A 21,781-nucleotide genomic window follows, 5' to 3' on the forward strand; every position below is an offset into this window, starting at 1 on the left:
CAGTTGGCTATAGCTATTTGGGTCTATTTTGTGTACTGCAGTTCTATTTCTGGAAACTTTCTAATATGGATGAATTTTATTTATTTTTCTTGCCTGGTACAAGGTTAGATAGATTAATAGTATAAAAGCAAGCATACTTTTGTTTCTGTTCTGAGTGAGAAGTTTTTAGTCGTTCACTATTTTTTTTAAAGATTATTTATTTATTTGAAAGTCAGAGTTACACAGAAGAGAGGCCGGGGTGGGGTGGGGTGTCTTCCATCCGATGGTTCACTCCCAAATTGGCCGCAACTGCCGGAGCTGCGCTGATCTGAAGCCAGGAGCTTCTTCTGGGTCTCCCATGTGGGTGCAGGGCCATCTTCTACTGCTTTCCCAGGCCACAGCAGAGAGCTAGATCAGAAATGGAGCAGCTGGGACTTGAACCAGCGCCCATATGGGATTCCGGTGCCTCAGGCCAGGGTGTTAACCTGCTGCGCCACAGCGCTGGCCCCAGTCCTTCCCTATTAAGTATAGTGTTAGCTATAGGTTTTTCTTTTTCTTCTTAAAAAAAATATTTATTATTTGAAAGGCAGAGTTACAGAGAGGCAGAGAGAAAGAAGTCTTCTATCTGCTGGTTCACTCCCCAAATAGCTGCAACAGCTGGAGCTGGACTGATCTGAAGCCAGGAGCCAGGAGCTTCTTCCGGGTCTCCCATACAGGTGCAGGGGCCCAAGGACTTGGGCAATCTTCTACTGCTTTCCCAGGCCATAGCAGAGAGCTGGATTGGAAGTGGAACAGCTGGGACTCGAACTGGTGTCTGTATGGGATGCTGGCACTGCAGGCGGTAGCTTTACCTGCTATGTCATAGCATAGGCCCCAGTTCCATGTTTTTCATAAGTGATCTTTATTGTGTTAAGGAAGTTCCCTTCTATTCCTAGTTTGCTAAATTTTGTCAGTTTCTTTCTTTCTTTCTAAAGATTTATTTTTTAAAATATTTATTTATTTATTTGAAAGTCAGAGTTACACAGAGAGAAGAGAGGCAGAGAGAGAGAGAGAGAGAGAGAGAGAGAGAGGTCTTCCATCCAGTGGTTCACTCCGCAATGGCTGGAGCTCTGCCCATCCGGAACCAGGAGCCAGGGACTTCCTCTGGGTCTCCCATGTAGGTTCAGGGGCCCAAGGACTTAGGTCATCTTGTACTACTTTCCTAAGCCATAGCAGAGAGCTGCATCAGAAGTGGAGCAGCTGGGTCTCGAACTGGCACCCAAATGGGATGCCGGTGCTTCAGGCCAGGGTGTTAACCCACTATGCCACAGTGCCAGCCCCTAAAAGTTTATTTATTTGCTTTAAAGGTAGAGTTACAGAGAGGCAGAGGCAGAGGCAGAGAGAGAGAGAGGTCTTCCATCCGCTGGTTCACTCCCCAGATGGCCGTAACGGCTGGAGCTGTGTCAATCCGAAGCCAGGAGCCAGGAGCTTCCTCCGGGTCTCCCATGTGGGTGCAGGGGCCCAAGGACTTGGGCCATCCTCCACTGCTTTCCCAGGCCACAGCAGAGAGCTGGGTCAGAAGAGGAACAGCCAGGACTAGAACCAGTGCCCACATGGGATGCCAGTGCTGCAGGTGGAGGATTAAGCTGCTGCGTCATGGTGCCGGCCCTTGTACACCAACTTTATACCATCTACACAGATGAACTTGAAATGAACTAGAGACCTAAATGTAGGAATTACAGCAAGACTCAGGGCTGATATAGTGGCATTAAGCCACCGCCTGTGATGCCAGCATCCCATATGGGTGCTGGTTAAGGTCCCAGCTGCCCCACTCCAGCTCCAGCTCTTTTCTAGTGTGCCTGGGAAAGCAGTGGAAGATGGTCCGAAGTCCTTTGTCCCCTGCACCCACATGGGGGACCTGAATGAAGGTCCTGACTCCTGGCTTCAGCCTGGCCTTACAGCATCCCCAGCCATTGTGCCCATTTGTGGAGTGACCCAGCAATTGAAATATCTCTTTCTCTATCTTCTCTCCTTCTTGCTATGTGCCTTTCAAATAAATAAATGTCTTAAAAGAAAATAAAAAATATAAAAAACAAGACTCTTTGAAGAAAACATGGAAGCAAATATTTGTGACATTGGATTTATGACTGGTTTTATAGGTATGAAACCAAAGGCATAAGAGACAAAGTGCAAAATTGGTAGATTAGACTCCATTGAAATTTAAAACTCAACGTTGTAAATATCACCAAGAAAGTGAAAATATATATAGTATGCAGAGTTTAGTATCCAGAATATGTAAAGAACTCTTTCAACTCAATAGTAAGATTTAACATCACCCAGTATGTGGTATAATTTATCTTTGCATGTAAGTTACCTTTCTATTTAAATCAGTTGGTTCCTGTTGCACCACCCAATTTATGGCAAATCAAAATTACTTCACACCTACTAGCTTACCTTATAAAATAATATTTGGAAAATAGTATGGTAGTTCCTTACAAAATTAAATATAGAATTGCCATTTGATTCAGCAATTCTACTTCTGAATATATACACAAAAGAATTGAAAACTAGGGAATTGGCATTTTGGTGCATCCGGTTTAAGGTACAGCCTGGACACCTACATCTCATATCAGGGTCCAGTTTGTGTCCCTGCTACTCTGCTTCCAATCCAGCTCCCAGTTAACATGTCTGCAAAACTTGAGTTCCTGCCACCTACATGGAAGACCCAGATGGAGTTCTGGCTCCTGGCTTTGGCTTGGTCCATTGGATAAAATCCGTTGGATTCTAATTCTCTCATTCATTCTCTCTCTCTCTTTCTCTTTGCCTTTCAAATAAATAAATGAATAAATGAATCTTCAAAATAATTTTTAAAGCAGGAACTGAAACATATTTGTACAGCCATGTTCATAGTGGCATTATGCCCAGTAGGAAGAAGTGGGAACAACTCAAATCTTTAGCAGTCATTGACTGGATAAATAAAGTCATAATAGATTATTATTCAGCCTTCAAAAAGGAATGGCGTTCTGATATATGCTATGACATGAGTGAACTTTCAAGTTATTATAAAAGTGAAAGAAGCCAGACACAAAAGGATAAACACTGTATGATTATACTTGGATGAGGTACATAGAAAGGCAAATTCTAGAAAGAGGAAGAAGAGTACAAGTTAGGAGGGGCTGGTGATTCCATTTCTATAAAGTTCAAAATCACTCTTACTGGAAGAAAGGGACACATTATGACCAGAAGGAAGCACTGTTTCTTAATCTGTGTTCACTCTAAAATTTCATTGAGTTGTTTAGTCTTTGTTTGTTCATTTTCCTTTACATGTTACATACTTTTATTAAAATCTACTCAAAATTAGAAAAACATATTTGGATTTCAGTTTTTAAATGCTAAAGATAGCCGTTTTCTCCTCATCTTGGAATTACTCTAAAACAATAACTATAATGAGAAATAGAAACATAAATTCTTTGATACTTGGAAAAACTTACAGCCACAAACAAGATACCAAGGAAGAGCTGACAAATGCAGTGACAATTAAAACAATGAGCTGAACTAATTGAGAGAAGATTCTGAAGTATGACCAGCAAATGCAGTGAAGGCCAAGAAAGGTGATGAAGTTACCCATTGTGGGAAGAGCACAGATTGCCATAGTAATTGACAAACCCTGAGGGAAAACCCAGCATTCTCTTGTCTCTGACTGACAGGGATAGTTCATACCCTAGTGCTGATAGCTTCCATGGACATGGTTTGGTAGAACATTAAGTAGGGAGACGGGGCAGTGGGGCTGTGGTGGTAACATAGCTCATAAATCATATTTGCACAGTGTTTTCTGTTGTGAAGTAGGTTGAAGGAGAAACTCACCAATGGGAGCAGCCCTACAGTGTGGATGGTTAGTTGTGGAAAAAGAAAGGTGCAAAACTGAATCCTCATTCAACCTGTGCCATAAAGAGAATTCCTGGAATGCATTGCTGGCCCTTCTCTAATATGAACCTTCTGTAAATATTTGAAATATGAACAACTTCTCTCTTTAAAAAATGAGTGATAAATAAAAAAGAACCAGCACCAGATGAAAATTTGACCAAGCATATAACGCTGAATTTTAAAAAATTAATAAAGCAGTCACCATTAAAATAATGCAGAAGGAGATGTGAAATAAGTGCAAGTGTTTGTTATTATCAGCTTTTGTATTGGAGACAGGACTTGTCTCCCACCAAGACTCACGAGGTGAGATTATTTCCCAAAAATAGGAAAGGTGTTCAAATCCTAGGCAGCCAAAAAGAGTGTGAATAGCCACTACAGAGAAATGTGCTGAGAACTCACACACACACACACACACACACACACACACAGAGAGAGAGAGAAAGAGAGTGAGAGAGAGAGAGAGTGAGAGAGAGAGAGAGGCTTGGTCTTTACAGTGAACTCAACAGTTACAATTTTCTGCTTAATTAAGCCAGTTTTTATTTTCTGGTCTAAGGAAATGTGAATATTTCCTGATCTCTGGATCTTAGATCTTGTTAAACTGGATGTCTTAACAGTGTGTGACCTTCTTCAGCCTTGTTCTTAATTTCCCTTTTTTGTTGTAAGCTTTTCCCACAGGGAATTTGATTATCCTAGCCCAGTCTTTCTTCCTTTTTTTCATCATATCCTCCTTCCCCCCCAACCCCTGCCAAAAAAAGAAAGGAAAATGAGGCAAAGCTTTAGTATTGAAGTGATGTTTTTTTCGTCGAGTGTTCTTCCAAGCAAGAATGAAACATCATGATTATTAGTCTTTGAAAAAGTAATCTGTTCTTTCTCATATTGAAGACTTACTAATGTTTGGACTAGAAAGACTTTCTTCTTTTTTTCTTTACTTTTTTTCTATACTTTTTTCTTTCTTTCTTTTTCCTGTCCTACCTGGCATCAGTTGGTTCCTTCAAGAATATTTCAAAATGCAATTAAACAGATAACAGGTTCTTCTTAAAGCTATAAAATATTTTAATCAAAAAATTTTAAACTTCTTGAATAATTTGCAAGAGTAAAATTGAATGGACTGATAGAATGAATGCGACTGTAGTGGGAGAAGTGGGGTTTAATTTTTATTCCAAGTTCTTGAATAAAGAGAGGATTTATTTATCTAAAGTCAGAGTTACACAGAGAGAGAGAGACAAAGAGGGAGATCTTCCATCCACTGGTTCACTCCCCAAATGTCTGCAGTAAGCCAGGAGCCAGGAGCCAGGCACTTCATCCAGGTCTCCTACATGGGTATAGGGGCCCAAGCTCTTGGGCCATAATCCACTACTTTCCCAGGCACATTGCTGGATTGGAAGTGGAGCATCTGGAGCACAAATCGGCACCCTTATGGGATGCTGGCGTCACAGGTGGCAGCTTAACCTGCTATGCCACAATGCCAGCCCCCAGGAGAGATTCTTAATGCTGGGATATATAAGATAAATTTTATTCAGCAGGTGAGAAAGTGAACACACAAATGAGCATAGGTGGGGAGTGGGCCAGAAGGAGAAAAGGGATGGGGAGGGAGAAGTAGAGAGGGGGAACCTTAGCACCTACCTCCAGTCCTCGTCAGTAGAGAGAGCTTTTCCCAGCCTCTTTTTTGAGGTCAGAAGGGGTAGTAGCTATTTACATGGTGCATCCTCACCCCAGGTCCTAGTTGAAGGAAATACATTCCAGGAAGGGGATATTTCCACTGATTAGTAAGCAGGTGGTATTACACATAGGGCAGGACTTGTGGCTTGCAGGTTACCTCCAGCTCTGAAAATTCCTAGCTGCCTGCCTAGCCCATATCACCAGCAACCTATAAAGTGCTATCATAGTTAAGTGTGAAAGTTCAAATCAGGGAAGCCCCAAAAAGAGTTACTTTATCTGCCTCTCTGTGGTCAATCTATAATGCAGTTTGGTCTCAGAAATGTTTTTCCATCTATCAACTATAAAAATGGAGATTACAGGAGCAAATGTTTGGCACAGTAGTTAATGATGCCTGGGATGCCTACATGCCACATCAGAGTTCATGTCCCAGCTCTGCTTCTGATTACAGCTTCCTGCTAATGTGCACCCTGGGAGGCAGCCTCAAGTCCTTGGGTCCCTGCCACCCACACGAGAGACATAGATGGTTCATGGCTTCAGCCGGACCCATTATATACTGTTGCAAGCATTTGGGAAGTGAACCAGCTAATGGACTATCTGTCTGTAACTCTGCCTTTAAAATAAATAAAATTAGGGACTGGTGCTGTGGCATAATGGGTAAAACCGCTGCCTCCAGTCCTGGCATCCCATATGGGCGCCTGTTTGAGTCCTGGCTGCTCCACTTCCCATCCGTCTCCCTACTATGGCCTGGGGAAGCAGTAGAAGATGGTCCAAGTCCTTGGGCCCCTGCACCTGCATAGGAGACCCAGAAGAAGCTCCTGGCTCCTGTCTTTGGATCGGGGCAGTTGTGGCCAATTGGGGAGTGAACCAGCAGATGGAAGACCTCTCTCTCTGCCTCTCCTTCTCTCTGTGTATAACTCTGACTTTCAAATAAATAAATAAATCTTTAAAATAAATGAATAAATAAAATTGTACCACTTTTTTTTGAAAGATTTTATTTATTTATTTATTTATTTATTTATTTATTTGAAAGGTAGAGTTACAGAGAGAGGGAGAGACAGAGAGAAAGGTCTTCCACTCCCCAAATGGCTACAGTGGCCAGAGCTGAGCCAATCCGAAGCCAAGAGCCAGGAGCTTCTTCCAGGTCTCCCATGTGGGTGCAGGCATCCAAGCACTTGGGCCATCCTCCACTGCTTTCTCAGGTCATAGCAGAGAACTGGATCAGAAGAGGAGCAGCTGGGACTTGAACTAGTTACCCATATGTGATGCCAGCACTGCAGTAGGCTTAACCTACTGTGCCACAGTGCTGGTCCCCCCTTTTTTAAAAAAAAAAAAAAGATTTTATTTATATATTTTAGAGGTAGAGTTACAGAGAGAGATAGAGTGAGAGAGAGAAAGTAAAATTGTACCACTTTAAAAATGTAAAATTTCAATGAAGAAGATGGATAGATTTGTGATTAACTATAATTTAGTGTGATAGCTGCCATAAAAGTTAGGGCCATGTAGGCACAGAGATGGCTTTGTATATTCTCCTGTCTAAAGAAGAAGGGATGAGAAAAGGTTCCTCAGTTTGAGAAAAGAAATTTCTTTCAGTGAAAGGAAATTGGTACTGTTGATTGTACTTGCATGTATAATTGTCTCTCAGTATCTCTGAAACTTGGTCTGGTACAGTTTTCTTTGATTGAAAATTACTTAGCATTCCTGCCAGAAAATCCAAGTCTTAATACTAAATTTTCTATATTTATACTGCTTTTTACAATAAGAAGAAGTTTCTGTTTAATAGCCATTATACATTCCTAATATTTAACTCATATTCTAAACTACTTGTTCAGCTGTGTCCAAAAGTCAGTATACTGAAATATATCATTCTTGGGGCCAGCACTGTGGCTCAGTGAGTTAAAGCCCTAGCCTGAAGTGCCAGTATCCCATATGGATACTGATCCATTTCTGATCTAGCTCTCTGCTTTGTCCTGGGAAAGCAGCAGAGGATGGCCCAAGTCCTTGGGTCCCTGCATCCACATGGGAGACCTAGAAGAAGCTCCTGGCTCCTGGTTTCAGATTGGCTCAGCTCTGGCCATTGCAGCCATTTGGGGAGTGAACCAGTGGATGGAAGAGCTCTCCCTCTCTCTCTGTCTCTATGTCTCTCTGTAACTCTGCTTTACAAATGAATAAAATAAATCTTTAAAAAATAAATATGTCATTCTTAATTGGTACATTTATTAAAAATATAGCCTACTGGTTCTGTGCTAAAATGTCACTGTGGCTGTGTGCTGACTTCTGTAAGATGTAATTAATTGTAAGGGATTCTTCACAAATGCACTCCAGACAGAAGCAAAAAGGTAAACAGAAATAACTGACAAGACAGGACTACTTCAGACATTGTTCCCTTATAATTAATACTTGCTAGAAAACGGAATTCACAGGCATAAGGGCACACTGTGACCACAAGTTGCTTCAAATTTCCTAAATAATTTTCTAGTTTAGCTATGCAGGACAATGACGGGAGCCAAACTTGTTCCTAACAAGTAGAATTTTTTTAATGTCCATTCATTCAAGAGTCTCTCACCTTTCTGGGCCTATTCATTTGCAGAATGGGGTAGAAACTGTAACTGGGTTATTCACAGGATGCATTCAGCATGCTGCCCAGTCTTCATGTGCTGTCCAGTTTCTTTAAGATACAAGGAGTGACTCACAGCAGGGCCACATACACATGCATCTCTTCATATGGAAGAGAGCCCATCCTCGTGCATCTTCCACTTCATCTCTTCCGGGTCCAGCTTCCATGGGAGGCCTTCTGTTCAGAAAATCACAGCTCTTCCTCACCAGCTCCTAGCCACAACGCTGTGTGCTCCCCTTCTCAAAATATTTATTTTTCTTAAATAAATATTCTTGGAATAGAATATCATGCTTCTGAAGATGATTAACATTTTTTTCTTCTTGATATAATAAGTATTAACAATATTTATCCAGTTGTTTATAGACAGTACAAGATGGGTGAACTTTCCAAGAACCCAGTCTGAGATTTGCAGAGCTGCCAAAATATTTTAAGAGATTGAGACTATGTAAACATGCCTGTTATCAACTGTTTAACAGTATTTATGTTTTAGAAATAATGAGTCTCTAGTGGGCTACAAGAGCCCAGTGGAATTAAAGATGTAAATTTCAAATTCTAGATTCCTTCCTGTATTATCATATCTGGCTAGAGTTGTATATTTTCCCTGCTGTGAAACTTATCAAGTATCAATCCCTCAAGGGACAGTGCTTTGTACATTATTAAAAATAATGAATTATTTTATTATATAAGTAATAGACCACACATGGACTAATGATGAGTTTGTCAGGAACTAAGAATTATGATTAATTCAATTCTGTGCATGTAAGTACAGTTCAAAGAAAGGAAAAATTGTATTCGGGCTGACAGTGAGTTTATAGAAAGAGGGGAGAGAGAAAGAAATTAGATTTGAAGTTACAGCAACATTTGAATTCACAACCCCTAATTGTGAGACAAATCTTTTAACATTCGTAGATAAAAGTTTTTAAAAGAATTGTTTTCAGTTAAATTAAGGATTGGCAAATCAGAGCCTGCAGACAGAATGTGACCTATCATCTGTTTATGTAAAGAAACTTTGATCATGGGACTGGCCCTATAGTATAGTAGGTTAAGCCTCTGCCTGCTGCTCCAGCATCCCACATGGGCACTGGTTCATGTCCCAGCTGCTGCTTTTCCAATCCAGCTCTCTGCTGTGGCCTAGGAAAGCAGTAGAAGATGGCCCCAATCCTTGGTTCCCTGCACCCACGTGGGACACCCAGAAGAATCTCCTGGCTCCTGGCTTCAGATCAGCCCATCTCCAGCTGTTGGGGCCATTTGGGGAGTGAACCAGCAGATGAGACCTTTCTCTCTGTCTCTCCCTCTGTCTGTAACTCTGCCTCTCAAATAAATAAAACTTTGATCAGCACATACTACATTCATTCATTTATATATTGCCTGTGTCTGCTTTTGCCCTACGCCGGTAGAGTTGAGTAGCTGGACACAGACTATACATATGGCCCACAACACCTGAAATAACTAACTCTCTGGCCTTTTACAGAATCACTTGCCAACCCTTGACTTTAATCCTTAGTTTCAGCCCACACACAAATGTTATATTTCTTATCATCTATTGCAGTGAGCTTTGTAGGGTTAATGATTGTTGTGTTTAAAATTTTCGATGCCTCCTTTTTCCCCAAATTTTCATACTTATAGAAAAATTGAAAGAATAGTATAATAGGGGCCAGCACTGTGGCGTAGAGAGTAAAGCCACCACCTGCCGTGCCGGCATCCCATATAAGCACTGGTTCGAGTCCCAGCTGCTCTACTTCTGATCTAGCTCTCTTCTATGGCCTGGGAAAGCAGTAGAAGATGTCCCAGGTGCTTGGGTCCTTGCACCCACTTGGGAGACCCAGAAGAAGCTCCTGGTTCCTGGCTTTGGATCGGCCCAGCTCTGAGGAGTGAACCAGTGAATGGAAGACTTCTCTCTCTCTCCCTCTCTGTAACTCTGCCTTTCAAATAAATAAATAAATCTTTAATACATATATATAATAAATACCCTTAACATAGCTTAATCAGTTGTTAAAATTTGCCATATTTGCTTCATTTCTTCATCTTTCTTTGTGTTTGTGTGTCTATGTATGCTTAGGTATTTTGGTTTTGGTTTTTGCTGCTGCTGCTGAATTGTTTGAAAGCTATAGATATTACGCTCCTTTAGCACACACCAGGAGAAATTTCCTACGTAGCATATTATATTAAAATTTAAAGACATATATATGAATTTGTTGTTTGTCTGTAAGGACAATGTGACTGGCATTTCTTTTTTAACTTTATTTATTTGAAAGTTTGAAAGAGCTCCTGTATGCTGGTTCACTCCCCAAATGCCTGCAACAGCTATGGCTGAGCTGGACCAAAGCCGGGAACTGGAAACTCAATCTAGGTCTCCCATATGGATGGCAGGAACCCAGTCACTTGAGCCATCACCACTGGCCGCTAGGGTCTGCATTAGCAGGAAGCTGGAGTTAGGAGCCAGAGCCAGGTGTGGAACACTGGTACTCCAGTATGAGAAGCTGGTGTCTTCCCGGGCTAGGCTAAATGCCTACCCTGTGACTAGCATTTGTTTTTTTCTTTTTTTTTTCTTTTTTGACAGAGTAGACAGTGAGAGAGAGAGAGAGACAGAGAGAAAGGTCCTCTTTTCCATTGGTTCATCCCGCAATGGCTGCTGGGGCCGGTGCGCCACAGTCGGCGCACCACGCTGATCCAAAGCCAGGAGCCAGGTGCTTCTCCTGGTCTCCCATGCAGGTGCAGGGCCCAAGCACTTTGGCCATCCTCCACTGCCTTCCCGGGCCACAGCAGAGAGCTGGCCTGGAAGAGGGGCAACCGGGACAGAATCCGGTGCCCCGACCGGGACTAGAACCCAGTGTGCCGGCGCTGCAGGTGGAGATTAGCCTAGTGAGCCGCAGAGCTGGCCTGTGACTAGCATTTCTAACAGCACTTTCCTCATCCCTGTGTTCTCATTTGCAGTATGCAGAAATCTAAATATAATGTGTTATCTATTGCCTGCAGGTAATAGTATGAACAGGGACCCTGTACAGATGTCCACTTCCTAATGCCTGGGATGTGAATATGTTATGTTAGCTGACAAAAAGGAATTACTTTGCAGGTGTAGCTAATGAATTTAAGATGGAGAGATTATCTTGTTATCTGGTGGGCCCCAGCATAGGAAGTCAATGGCAGAAATGGTGCTGTGACCATGGAAACAGTCAGTGAAGGAAGTGTGACCTTGCCATACTGTCACAGTGAAGATGGTGAGGCTGAGAATCTTCAAACTCAATTTCAAAGCCCTGTCTTGGCTCTTTTTTTTTTTCTTTTTAACAGTCTTTCCCTCAGTTTCTCTCCCTCGCACATTTTCTGTAAACATCAAGAGGAAAGCAGGTGCTTCCCTAACACTTTGCTTGGAAGTTTTCCAGCTGGGCCAGCTAGTTCCTTAGGCACATTTCTACTTGCTACTTAACTGCGTAAATAGGGGTGCCAAGCTTTTTGCTATTTCATGATGAAGATCTCCCTGCCTGCAGTTTCCAATCAGATGTCCCTCATGTTCCTTGAACTTTTCAGAGGCAGCCCTTTCAAAGTCCAAAATCTGCTGTCACTGTATAGTGATTTAGGGTTTTATTGCTGCCTCCCTTGAAGTCCTATAAGCTGCCACTACCCAGTTCTAAGACACTTCTCACATTTCAGGTACTTGTTACAACAGAGCTGCACTCCTAACACGAAAATTATACGGTTCATCCATTGAGTCACAGCAATTTACCCTACAACTTATTAGCATAAAACAAAAAACATGTTATCCCCCAGTTTCTGTGGATCAAACATCCAGGCATAGCTTACCTCGAAGAAGCCTGTGGCTCAGAGTCTTTCATGAAGCTGCAGTCAAGCTCTCAGCCATGGCTGTAGTCATCTCCAGGTTCAGCTGAGAGTGGACCCACTGGAAGCTGTCTTGTGTGAGTGTTGGCAGGCTCAGTGCCTTGCTGGCTGTTGGCTGAAGATACTGGTTCTTTGCAGTTCACAGCATGCAGCTGGCTTCCATCAGAGCAAGCAAGCAAGCAAGAGAGAGTGCCCAAGACAGAAGATAACAGATTTTTTTTGTAACCTAATCTCAAAAGTAATATCCCATCTCTTTTCCACATTTTCATTGTTATAAGAAAGTTGCTAGATACACTTGGAAGGAGTTACATATAAGTTCAGGAACACCAGAGGTGGGGCTGCTTGGGGTTCCATCTTAGAGGTTACCTACCACAAATAGCAAGGCACATGTGTTTCTCAGAATGTGGCCACAATACTTTTTCCATGAAAATAAATTAGAAAAAGTTTAATATTCTTTATAAAATCAAGCCAAGTATAGAATTGGCCTCATAACATTTCTGGCAGGTTTTTTTTCTTGTAACTTGTAAAAAGTTTGGCTATCTGAAACCCTTGGGGAATGAGTCATTCTGGAAAGTCAAGTTTCTGAGTAGATTTGTCCCACAAAGAGACCAAATCTTAATAATTTAATGTTGAATTATTTCTGCATTTAATCACATACTTCCTTGCGTCCCTTAATAAATTTCTGATCATTATTTCAGTAGAGATTGTATTAAATCAAAATAAAATTAACGATTGTGTTATAAAGAGAAGGTGCCTATTTTCTCTTTATATAGGATATAGAACTGTTAGTCTCTATTAAAAACATAGGGCTTCCTCCTTGCCTTTTATAATTTTTGTTTCTTCCCTTGTTTCATTGCCATTCCTCAGTTATAAGTACTTAACCATTGTCTTCCCATTTGCTATATCTAATTACCAAAGGTTAAAACCAAGTAATTTAAACTGGTTAAAACCATGTTTAGGGGGCCGGCGCCATGGTGCACTAGGTTAATCCTCCGCCTGTGGTGCTGGCATCCCATATGGGTGCTGTTTCTAGTCCCGGTTGCTCCTCTTCCAGTCCAGCTCTGTGCTGTGGCCTGGGATAGCAGTAGAAGATGGCTCAAGTGCTTGGGTCCCTGTACCCGCATAGGAGATCGGGAAGAAGCTCCTGTCTCCTGGCTTCGGATCAGCGCAGCTCCAGCCGTTGCGGCCATTTGGAGAGTGAACCAACGGAAAGAAGACCTTTCTCTCTGTCTCTCTCACTGTCTGTAACTCTACCTGTCAAATAAATAAATAAATAAAAATCTTTTTTTTTTTTTTAAAAAAAGATGTTTAAAGTAAAAGGGGCCCATGGAAGATTGGATTTGAAGTCTGCAAGTAATGTAAACTACATCAGTTTTAAGCTGCTCTGAGGTTTTTGTTTACACCTTAACTGAAAATTGTTACTATAGGTGAGGCTATGGTGACCAGATGAAGTGGTATTGGGGTTAGTAGGTCAGTTCCTCTTTAATCCTATAAGGAGACTGGACATGGCCTGAGAGCAAATAATAAGAATGATGAGCTAATATTCACAACTGCTTCCTTGGGTTTTCAAAACTTTACAGACAATTTAGGCATACTCTCTGCCCTCCTTGTATGTTCTAAGAAATCTCACAGTTGAAGGCTGTACTTACAGTGAAGTTAATTATACCTCACTCCAAAGCCTTGAACCGAATTTCAGCCTACAAACCCAAAGCACAAATGCGATTACTTTTGTGTTTGAGTTATTTCTTTTGAAATGCTATCTTTTGGCCCACAGAGCCTCTCAGATGGAGGCATGCCATCACCGGCACAAGTAAAACCTATGAAGCAGCGATAAACATGTGGAGCTCACATTTGTATATGCGTTTCTTTTAGGTCTTTGTAGTGTTTTGTCCTATAAAGGATTGAGAGAGTTGTAGTAACCTCCACACTCATCAGACAGAAGATCTTGGGGGTCTGCTAGAGACAGGGCAAAGGTAGAACTGTGTGTACTTGGTCTTTGAAAAACTCCTTCAGAATCATAGCACATTAAACCTCTAGCCTCTGATGCCTGGAGCTACAATAAATAATGAAGACAACCTAATTCCAGAATTAATGACAGACACCAAACCACAGACCTAGAATGGTTGGAGGACACCAAACATGGTAAATACCAAAAAAATCTACACCTACACGTATCATATTCACAGAAAATCAAAGACAACATATTTTTAGAAGAGAAAATGTATTTATTTATTTGAAAGGCAGAGTTACTGAGAGGGAGAAGGAGATTGCTCTTCTACCCTCTGGTTCATTCCGCAAATGGCTACAACAGCCAGGGTTGGGCCAGGCTAAAGCCAGGAACTTGAATCTCTATGTAGGTCTCCCACAAGGGTGGCAGGGGCCCTAGGACTTGAACCCAGCACTCATGTGGATGCTGGCATCACGTGGCTTAACCACTGTGCCACAATGCTGGCCCCAAAGATGAAAATCTTGAAAGAACCCAGAGGACAAAAACACTTTACCTATGGAGCAACAAGGATAAGAAAACATGCAAAATATTCAAAGTGTTGAAAGAAAAATCCTACCAACCTAGATTCTATGTTAAGCAAAATTATCTCTTATAGCTAGAGGGAAAATAAAGACTTTCTCAGACAAATAAAAATTGAGGGACTTCATCATCAGTAGACCTGCCTTGAAAGAAATGTTACAAGAAGTTATTCAGAGAGAAGGAAAATCATGTTGGTTGGAAACTGGATCTACAAAAATAAAGATCTTTAGATAAGGAATTAATGAAGTAAAGTAATATTTTTCTAATTCTAATTTGATCTAATATAACAGTTTGTTCATAATGGCAATAGTACCAATGTACTTGATGATTATACCTTATGGATAAGTGAAGTGAATGCCAGCAGTGTTACAAGGGACAGCAGGGAGGATTTGGGATTACTCTCTAGTTAAATAACCTGCACTACCTGCAGTGTAGTTATTTGCAAGTGGACTTAGGTGAGTTATAAATATATATTGCAAACTCAAAGGTAATGATTGAGACATTTTGTTAAAGAAGTGTAATTGGTATGCTTAGAGAGGAGCAATGGAGCCATAAAAATCACAGTTAAAACCAGAGGAAGAGGGCAGGCATTTTAGCCTGCCAGTCAAGATGCCAGTTAAGATGTCTGTGTGCTGTATTGTAGTACCTGGGTGCAATACCCAGCTCCAGCTCCTGACTCCAGCTTCTTGCTAATGTAGACCCTGGGAGACAGTGCTGATGGTTCAAGTAACTGGTTTCCTACCTCTGCACTCCTGGCATGGGAGATCTGGATTGAGTTCCTGGCTCCTGGCTTCAACTCTGGCTCAGTCCTGGCTATTATGGGCATTTGGGGGATGAACCAACAGGGAATGAATTCCCTGACTATCTTTGTGCCACTGAGAGAGAGAGAGAGAGAGAGAGAGAGAGAGAGAGAGAGAGAGAGAAAGAGAAGAAAAAGAATGAAATAGGGGCTGGCGCGGTGGCGCAGTGGGTTAAAGCCACCACCTGAAGTGCCGGCATCCCATCTGGGTGCCAGTTCGAGTGCCAGCTGCTCCACCTCTGATCCCGCTCTCTGCTATGGCCTGGGAAGTAGAAGATGGCCCAAGTCCTTGAGTCCCTGCTCCCCCATGGGAAACCCGGAAGAAGTTCCAGGCTCCTGGCTTTGGACTAGCACAGCTCCAACTATTGCAGCCAATTAAGGAGTGAACCAGTGTATGGAAGACTCTCTGTCTGCCTCTCCTCTCTGTATAATTCTGACTTTCAAATCGAATAAATAAATCTTTAAAAAAATAGAAAAATAATTGCAATTATGGGAGGTATTAAACAAACTATTATCAGTAACCACTTTAAATGTGAGTGATTAGGACTTGTGCTGTGGCATAGTGGGTTAAGCTGCCACCTGCAATGCTCGTCTCACACATGGGCACTGGTTCGAGTACCAGCTGTTCCACTTCTAATCCAGCTCTCTAATACACCTGGGAAAGCAGCAGAAGATGGCCTAAGTGCTTCAACCCCTGCACCCACATGGGAGACCAGAAGTAACTCATGGCTTCTGATTTCAGCTTGGCCCAGCCTCAGCTGTTGTCACCATTTGTGGAGTGAACGACCAAATGGAAGACTTCTCTTTCTGCCTTTCCCTCCCTCCCTCTCTCCCTCCCTCCCTCCCTCCCTCCCTCCTTCTCTTCCTCTCTCCCTTCCTCCTTCCCTCCCACTTTCTCTCTCTCTCTCTGCCTTCAAAATAAATAAAATAAATCTTTAAAAAAGTAAAAAAAAAACTGTGAATGCCCTAAAAATACCAACTAACAGACTATCAAAGTAGGCTAAAACACAATTCTAACTATATATTATTTACAAGAACCCACTTTTTAAAGAAAGATTTATTATTAATTTGAAAGGCAGAGTTACAGAGAGATGGAGACAAGACAGAATCTTCCATCTGCTGGTTAACTTCCCAAATGGTCAAACGACAGGGCCTGGGCCAGGTTTCCCACTTTAGTGGCAGGGGCCATCATCTTCTGCCTTCGCAGGCACATTAGCAGAAAGCTGGATGGGAAGCAGAGCTGCCGGACTCTGTCATAGGATGCCAGTGTTACAAACTGTGCCACAATGCGGGCCCCAGTTTTGCTTTGATATGTATCATTAGATTGGATTTTTTTTGTTTGTTTTTTGAGATTTTTCTATTTATTTAATGAATGCACTCATTGCCTTAAAACTCCCTCTGCTGATTTTGCTGTATCCCACGGATTTTGACATGTTGTAGTTTCATTTTAATTTGTTTTAAGAAGCTTTTTGATTTCCCTTTTGATGTCTTCAGTGACTCGTTGGTCATTCAGGAGCATGTTTTTCCATTTCCATATATTGGTTAACTTTATATTGTTCTTGTTGATTTCTAGTTTTATTTCTTTGTGGCCTGAGAAGACAGAGTATGTGATTTCAGCTTTTTAAAATTTACTGGGATTTGATTTGTGGTCTAATATATAGTCTATACTAGAAAATGTTCATGTGCTGATGAGAAGAATGTATATTTTGAAGCTGTTGGATAAAATGTTTTGTAAATCGTTAGGTTCATTTGCTGTATAGTATGGTTCAACTTTGCATCTTGGTTTTCTTTCTAGATAATCTGTCTATTAATGACCAAGAGTGTTGAAGTCCCCCATTATTACTTTAGTGGAGATTATCTCTCCCTCTCTCCCTTTAGATCTAATATTTGCTTTATATATTTGAGTTGTCTTGTGTTGGGTATATATGTATTTATGATTGTTAAATCTTCTTGCTGGATTTATGTTATCAATATATAATATTTTCCTCTTGTACTTTGTTTTTTAAGATTTTATCTATTCATTTGGGAGGTAGAGTCACAGACAGTGAGAGGGAGAGACAGAGAGAAAGGCCCTCTGTTCACTGGTTCACTCCCAGACAGCTGCAACGGCCAGAGCCGTGCTGATCCGAAGCCAGGATTCAGGCGCTTCCCCTTGGCCTCCCATGCGGGTGCAGGGGCCCAAGGATACCCTCCCACCCCCCAGCCACAGCAGAGAGCTGGACCGGAAGAGGAGCAGCCGGAACCAGAACCGGCACCCACGAGGGATTCCAGGGCCGCAGCAGAGGACCAACCCACTGTGCCACAGCGCTGGCCCCCTCTTTGTACTTCTTGATTTAAAGTCTGTTTTATGTGGTATGAGTGTAGCTACTCCAGCTTGTTTTTATATGGAATATCTTTTTCCAATCTTTCACTTTTAGTCTATTTATATCTTTGCTTGTGAAATTAGTTTCTTGTAGGCAGCATATAGTAAGGTCTTGTTTTTTAATTCATTCAACCAACATATCTCATTTGGGGATTTTAATCCATTTGCATTCAAGGTTAAAATTAATTGATAAGAACTAACTCCTTTTAGTTTTGATTGTCTAGTGATTGTTTTTATATATTCTCTTTTTTAAACCTCTTTATTATTTATCTTTGTGCTTTGGTAGCTTTCAGACAGAATTGTGTTCTCTATTTTGTGTATCTGCTCTGTTAGTGAATTTTGTAATGTGTGTTTTCATGATGGTTGCTTTTATACTTTTATTTTTAATGTAGTACTTTCTCGTAGAACTGGTCTGGTTTTTGATGAATTCTTTAAATTTTTGTTTGGGAAATACTTTATTTCTCCTTTACTTCTAAAGAGTAGCATTGCTGATGTAGATGGTATCCTTGGTTGCAAATTTTTTTCTTTCAAGACCTTGAATATATCATCCCATTCTCTTCTGTAGAATTTTTGGGAGAAATCTATTAATATAATGCAATATCCTTTATATGTAACTTGCTGTTTTTCTCTCACTGTCTTTAGGATTCTTTCCTTGTTCTTAACTTTTCACAATTTTACTATTTATGTCTTGAAGAAAGTCTTTTATGATTGAGTCTGTTTAGGGTAATATGGATTTCCTGTATCTAGATATTCAAATTGCTTTCAACACTTGGGGAGTTTTCAATGCCTTTTTCGTTTTCTTCCCCTTCAAGTATCATAATAATACAAATATTTGTTTCTTAATGATACCCCATTTGTGGGCTTTCTTCGTTCTTTTTAATTCTTTTCTCTTTAGTTTAGTCTGAATAGATTATTTTAGAAGTCCTCAAGATTAGAAATTATTTCCTCTACCTATTCTGTTCTGTTGATGAAGCTCTCAGTTGTATCTTTTATTTCATTGATTGATGTTTTCAGCTTCAAATTTTCTGCCTGATATTAATTTAATGATTTCTGTCTCTGTTGAATTTCTCATTCATATCATACATTATTTTCCTCATTTCTTCTCTTGTATCTCATTGAGTTTTCTTAGGATCATTATTTAAATTTTTTTTTAAAGATTTATGTTATTTATTTGAAAGTCAGAGTTACACAGAGAGAGAAGGAGAAAGAGATCTTCCATCCTCTGGTTCACTCTCCAATTGACTGCAATGGCTGGAGCCTGGAGCTTCCTCCAGGTCTCCCACGTGGGTGCAGGGGCCCAAGGACTTGGGCCATCTTCCACTGTTTTCCCAGGCCATTGCAGAGAGCTGGATCGGAAGTGGAGCTGCTGGGTCTCGAACCAGCACCCAGTCGGGATGCCGGCAATGCAGGTGGCGGCTTTACCCTCCCCTTAAGTTCTTTTTCAGGCACTTCATAGACTTTCTTTTTTTAAAGATTTATTTATTTGAAAAAATCAGAGTTACAGTGAAAGAGGGAAGAGGAGGGGGAGGGAGAGGGAGAGATCGTCTGTCCGCTTGTTCACTCCCCAAATGGCTGCAATGACCAGGGTTGGGCCAGACCAAAGCCAGAAGCCAAGAGCTTCTTCCAGGTCTCCCATGTGGGTGCAGGGGCCCAAGCACTTGTGCCATCCTCCACTGCTTTCCCAGCCACATTAGCAGGGAGCTGGATTGGAAGTGGAGCAGCCAGGACTCAACTGGTACCCATATGGGATGCCAGTGCTGCCGATGGCAGCTTAACCTAGTGTGCCACAGTGCTGCCCCCCTTAGATTTTCTTAAAATTAGTGTCTTTTTCTGGAGAACTATTATATCCTTTTGGATGTGTCTCGATTGGCATCTGTGCATATGGTTTAACAGTTTCTTCTTTATGGGGTAGCTTTTGTTGGAAAAGTCTTGTAATTTTTTTTTTATTAGGCAGAGTTAGACAGTAAGAGAGAGAGACAGAGAGAAAGGTCTTCCTTCCATTGGTTCATCCCCCAAATGGCTGTTACAGCTGGCGTGGTGCACCGATCCAAAGCCAGGAGCCAGGTGCTTCCTCCTGGTCTCCCATGTGGGTGCAGGAGCCCAAGCACCTGGGCCATCCTCCACTGCCTTCCTGGGCCACAGCAGAGAGCTGGACTGGAAGAGAAGCAACCAGGACTAGAACTCAGTGCCCATATGGGATGCTGGCATCGTAGGCGGAGGATTAACCAAGTGAGCCATGGCGCCGGCCCTGGAAAAGTCTTTTTTGTTTAGATGGAATGCAGTTAGCAGCTTTGGCTTTGATTCTAGGTGAACCCAGAAATATAACCTCTGAATGATTTATTTAGCTACAATCAATATCAAAAGTGTATATGAGTGCCACAGTTACATAGTCTGCAGCAGTTTGTAGGGGTAGTAGTGTGACTTTGTAGTGGATGTGGGCTTCCAAAGGTGTGTGTTTTCAGGCCTCAGAAAGTTGGGTGTCAGTCACACTATGGTGTGTGATGGAAGTAGCCACCTTGTTCTATCCAGCAAGCCTGAATGATACTGGGGCTTGTGGTACCAATACCTGTGGGCCTGGAACTGTGTGATGGAGATGGAACCATCTCAATATCCTACTTGGGTGCTTGTAGCACCCAATGCCCTAGTCTTACCACTGGGGTATATGAAGAGGGCTTTGCCCTGGTTCCATACAGTAAATGAAGGTTATGATGGAGCTTATACACTTGAATATGTGGGCCTGGAGCAGTGGAATACAGGTAGGGTCTCCCCAGGTCCTGCAGAGTAGGTTCTAGTGACTCTAATGAATACGGTACTAATAATCACAGCCCTGGAGCTGCACAGCAGGAAGGTCCCCTTGTACAGGTCCCACAGGGAAAGCGTAGGGTATGCTGGGGATTGTGCCCTGATAACCATGGGTGTGTAACAGTGGAATGGAGGTAGATCTCTCCACAGGTCCCATGGGGCTAGCACAGTGTTCCCGAACTCATAGAGTGAACAGTCCCAGTCCCAGATTGCTGAGTACAATGGAGACTACCCAGGTCTCATGGTTCACACGCAGATTATGCTGGCAGGTATGGGTCTGGAGCATTGGAATGCACATAGGGTCTTTCCCAGGTCCCACATGAAGAACTTGGGTGACTGGAATTTAGTTGCAACAGTCCCAGTTGCAGAGCTGCAAGACTTGGAGGGTGACTTACCCATATTCTGCAGATTAATTACAGGTTATGCTGGGTTTTTGCACTAAATTGTATAAGCCTGGATCAGTGAGATGTCGGTAGGGCATTCTTCAGGACCCACACGGAAGCACAGATGTCCCTGGGACTTATAGAAATAACAGTCACAGACCCAGAGCTGCAGGATTCAGTGGCGTCCTTACCCAGGTCTCATAGGTCAAGCACCAGTTATGCTGGGCTTGTGGACCAGATGCTATACTGTAGATAGGGCCATCCAGGTCCCACCAGTGAGCATGATTTACTCCAGAGATTATAGCCACAGTCCTAGAGCTTCAGGGCACAGAGGAGCTGCCTCAAGTTTCCACATGGCATGCAACACTGACACTGGTACTTGTGTCCTGGCCACCCAGAACCCTGAGCTAAGAAATGCAGAAGGGAACTTTCTCAGGTCTGGTCCTCTGGGCTTGTATACTGGCTGCTACTGGCACCGAGCCCCACAAAGCAGACAGAAACTTTCCTAGATCCTGCAGAACAAGCCAATGTGGTTCCAGGGCTTGTGTCCAGTACTCCTGTGGCTGGGACATGCAGAGGGGCCTATTCTCTGCCCTGTGCCATCCCCTGGCTCTGACTCTGGGGTCTTTTGGTAATGAAGGAGCTGCTTGACGTGCCTTAACACAGAATGGCGTTTTGCAGCAGCTGCCACAGCAGCTCAGGTCTGGGGCTTTGAAGGCAGAGGAAGCCATTTGTAGGTTGCTTTTTTGAAGCAAAGCAGTGAGCTTAAAGCCAGTGAAGACATATTCTCCTGTAGCTAAGGCTGCCTATCTGCAGCATTGGCAGTGATGGATCCTGGAGCTTTCCGCTTACCTTTTTCCCAGCAAGATGTAGTCGCCCATGGTCAGGGAGATGGGATAGGATGTGCTGTATGCTTTTT

The 21,781-nt window shown here is 42.2% G+C and overlaps 1 protein-coding gene and 1 pseudogene across 4 annotated transcripts in view; one reads left to right on the forward strand and one right to left on the reverse strand.

Annotated features, from left to right (window-relative positions):
• The window catches only part of TPST1 (tyrosylprotein sulfotransferase 1), a 153,118-nt gene that overhangs the window by 120,897 nt on the left and 10,440 nt on the right, over positions 1-21,781 (forward strand). The gene's annotated exons all lie outside the window — the stretch shown is intronic.
• On the reverse strand, positions 180-21,743 carry LOC149120483 (mitochondrial import receptor subunit TOM5 homolog pseudogene; annotated as a pseudogene). Its single transcript, XR_016226343.1, has 2 exons — positions 21,715-21,743; positions 180-8,352 (listed from the first exon to the last, which is right to left on the reverse strand). The product of XR_016226343.1 is annotated as a mitochondrial import receptor subunit TOM5 homolog pseudogene (transcript).

This window comes from Oryctolagus cuniculus, chromosome 19 (assembly GCF_051225735.1).
Source record: "Oryctolagus cuniculus isolate XC-2025 breed Fujian yellow rabbit chromosome 19, ASM5122573v1, whole genome shotgun sequence".
NCBI classification, from domain to species: Eukaryota; Metazoa; Chordata; class Mammalia; order Lagomorpha; family Leporidae; genus Oryctolagus; species Oryctolagus cuniculus.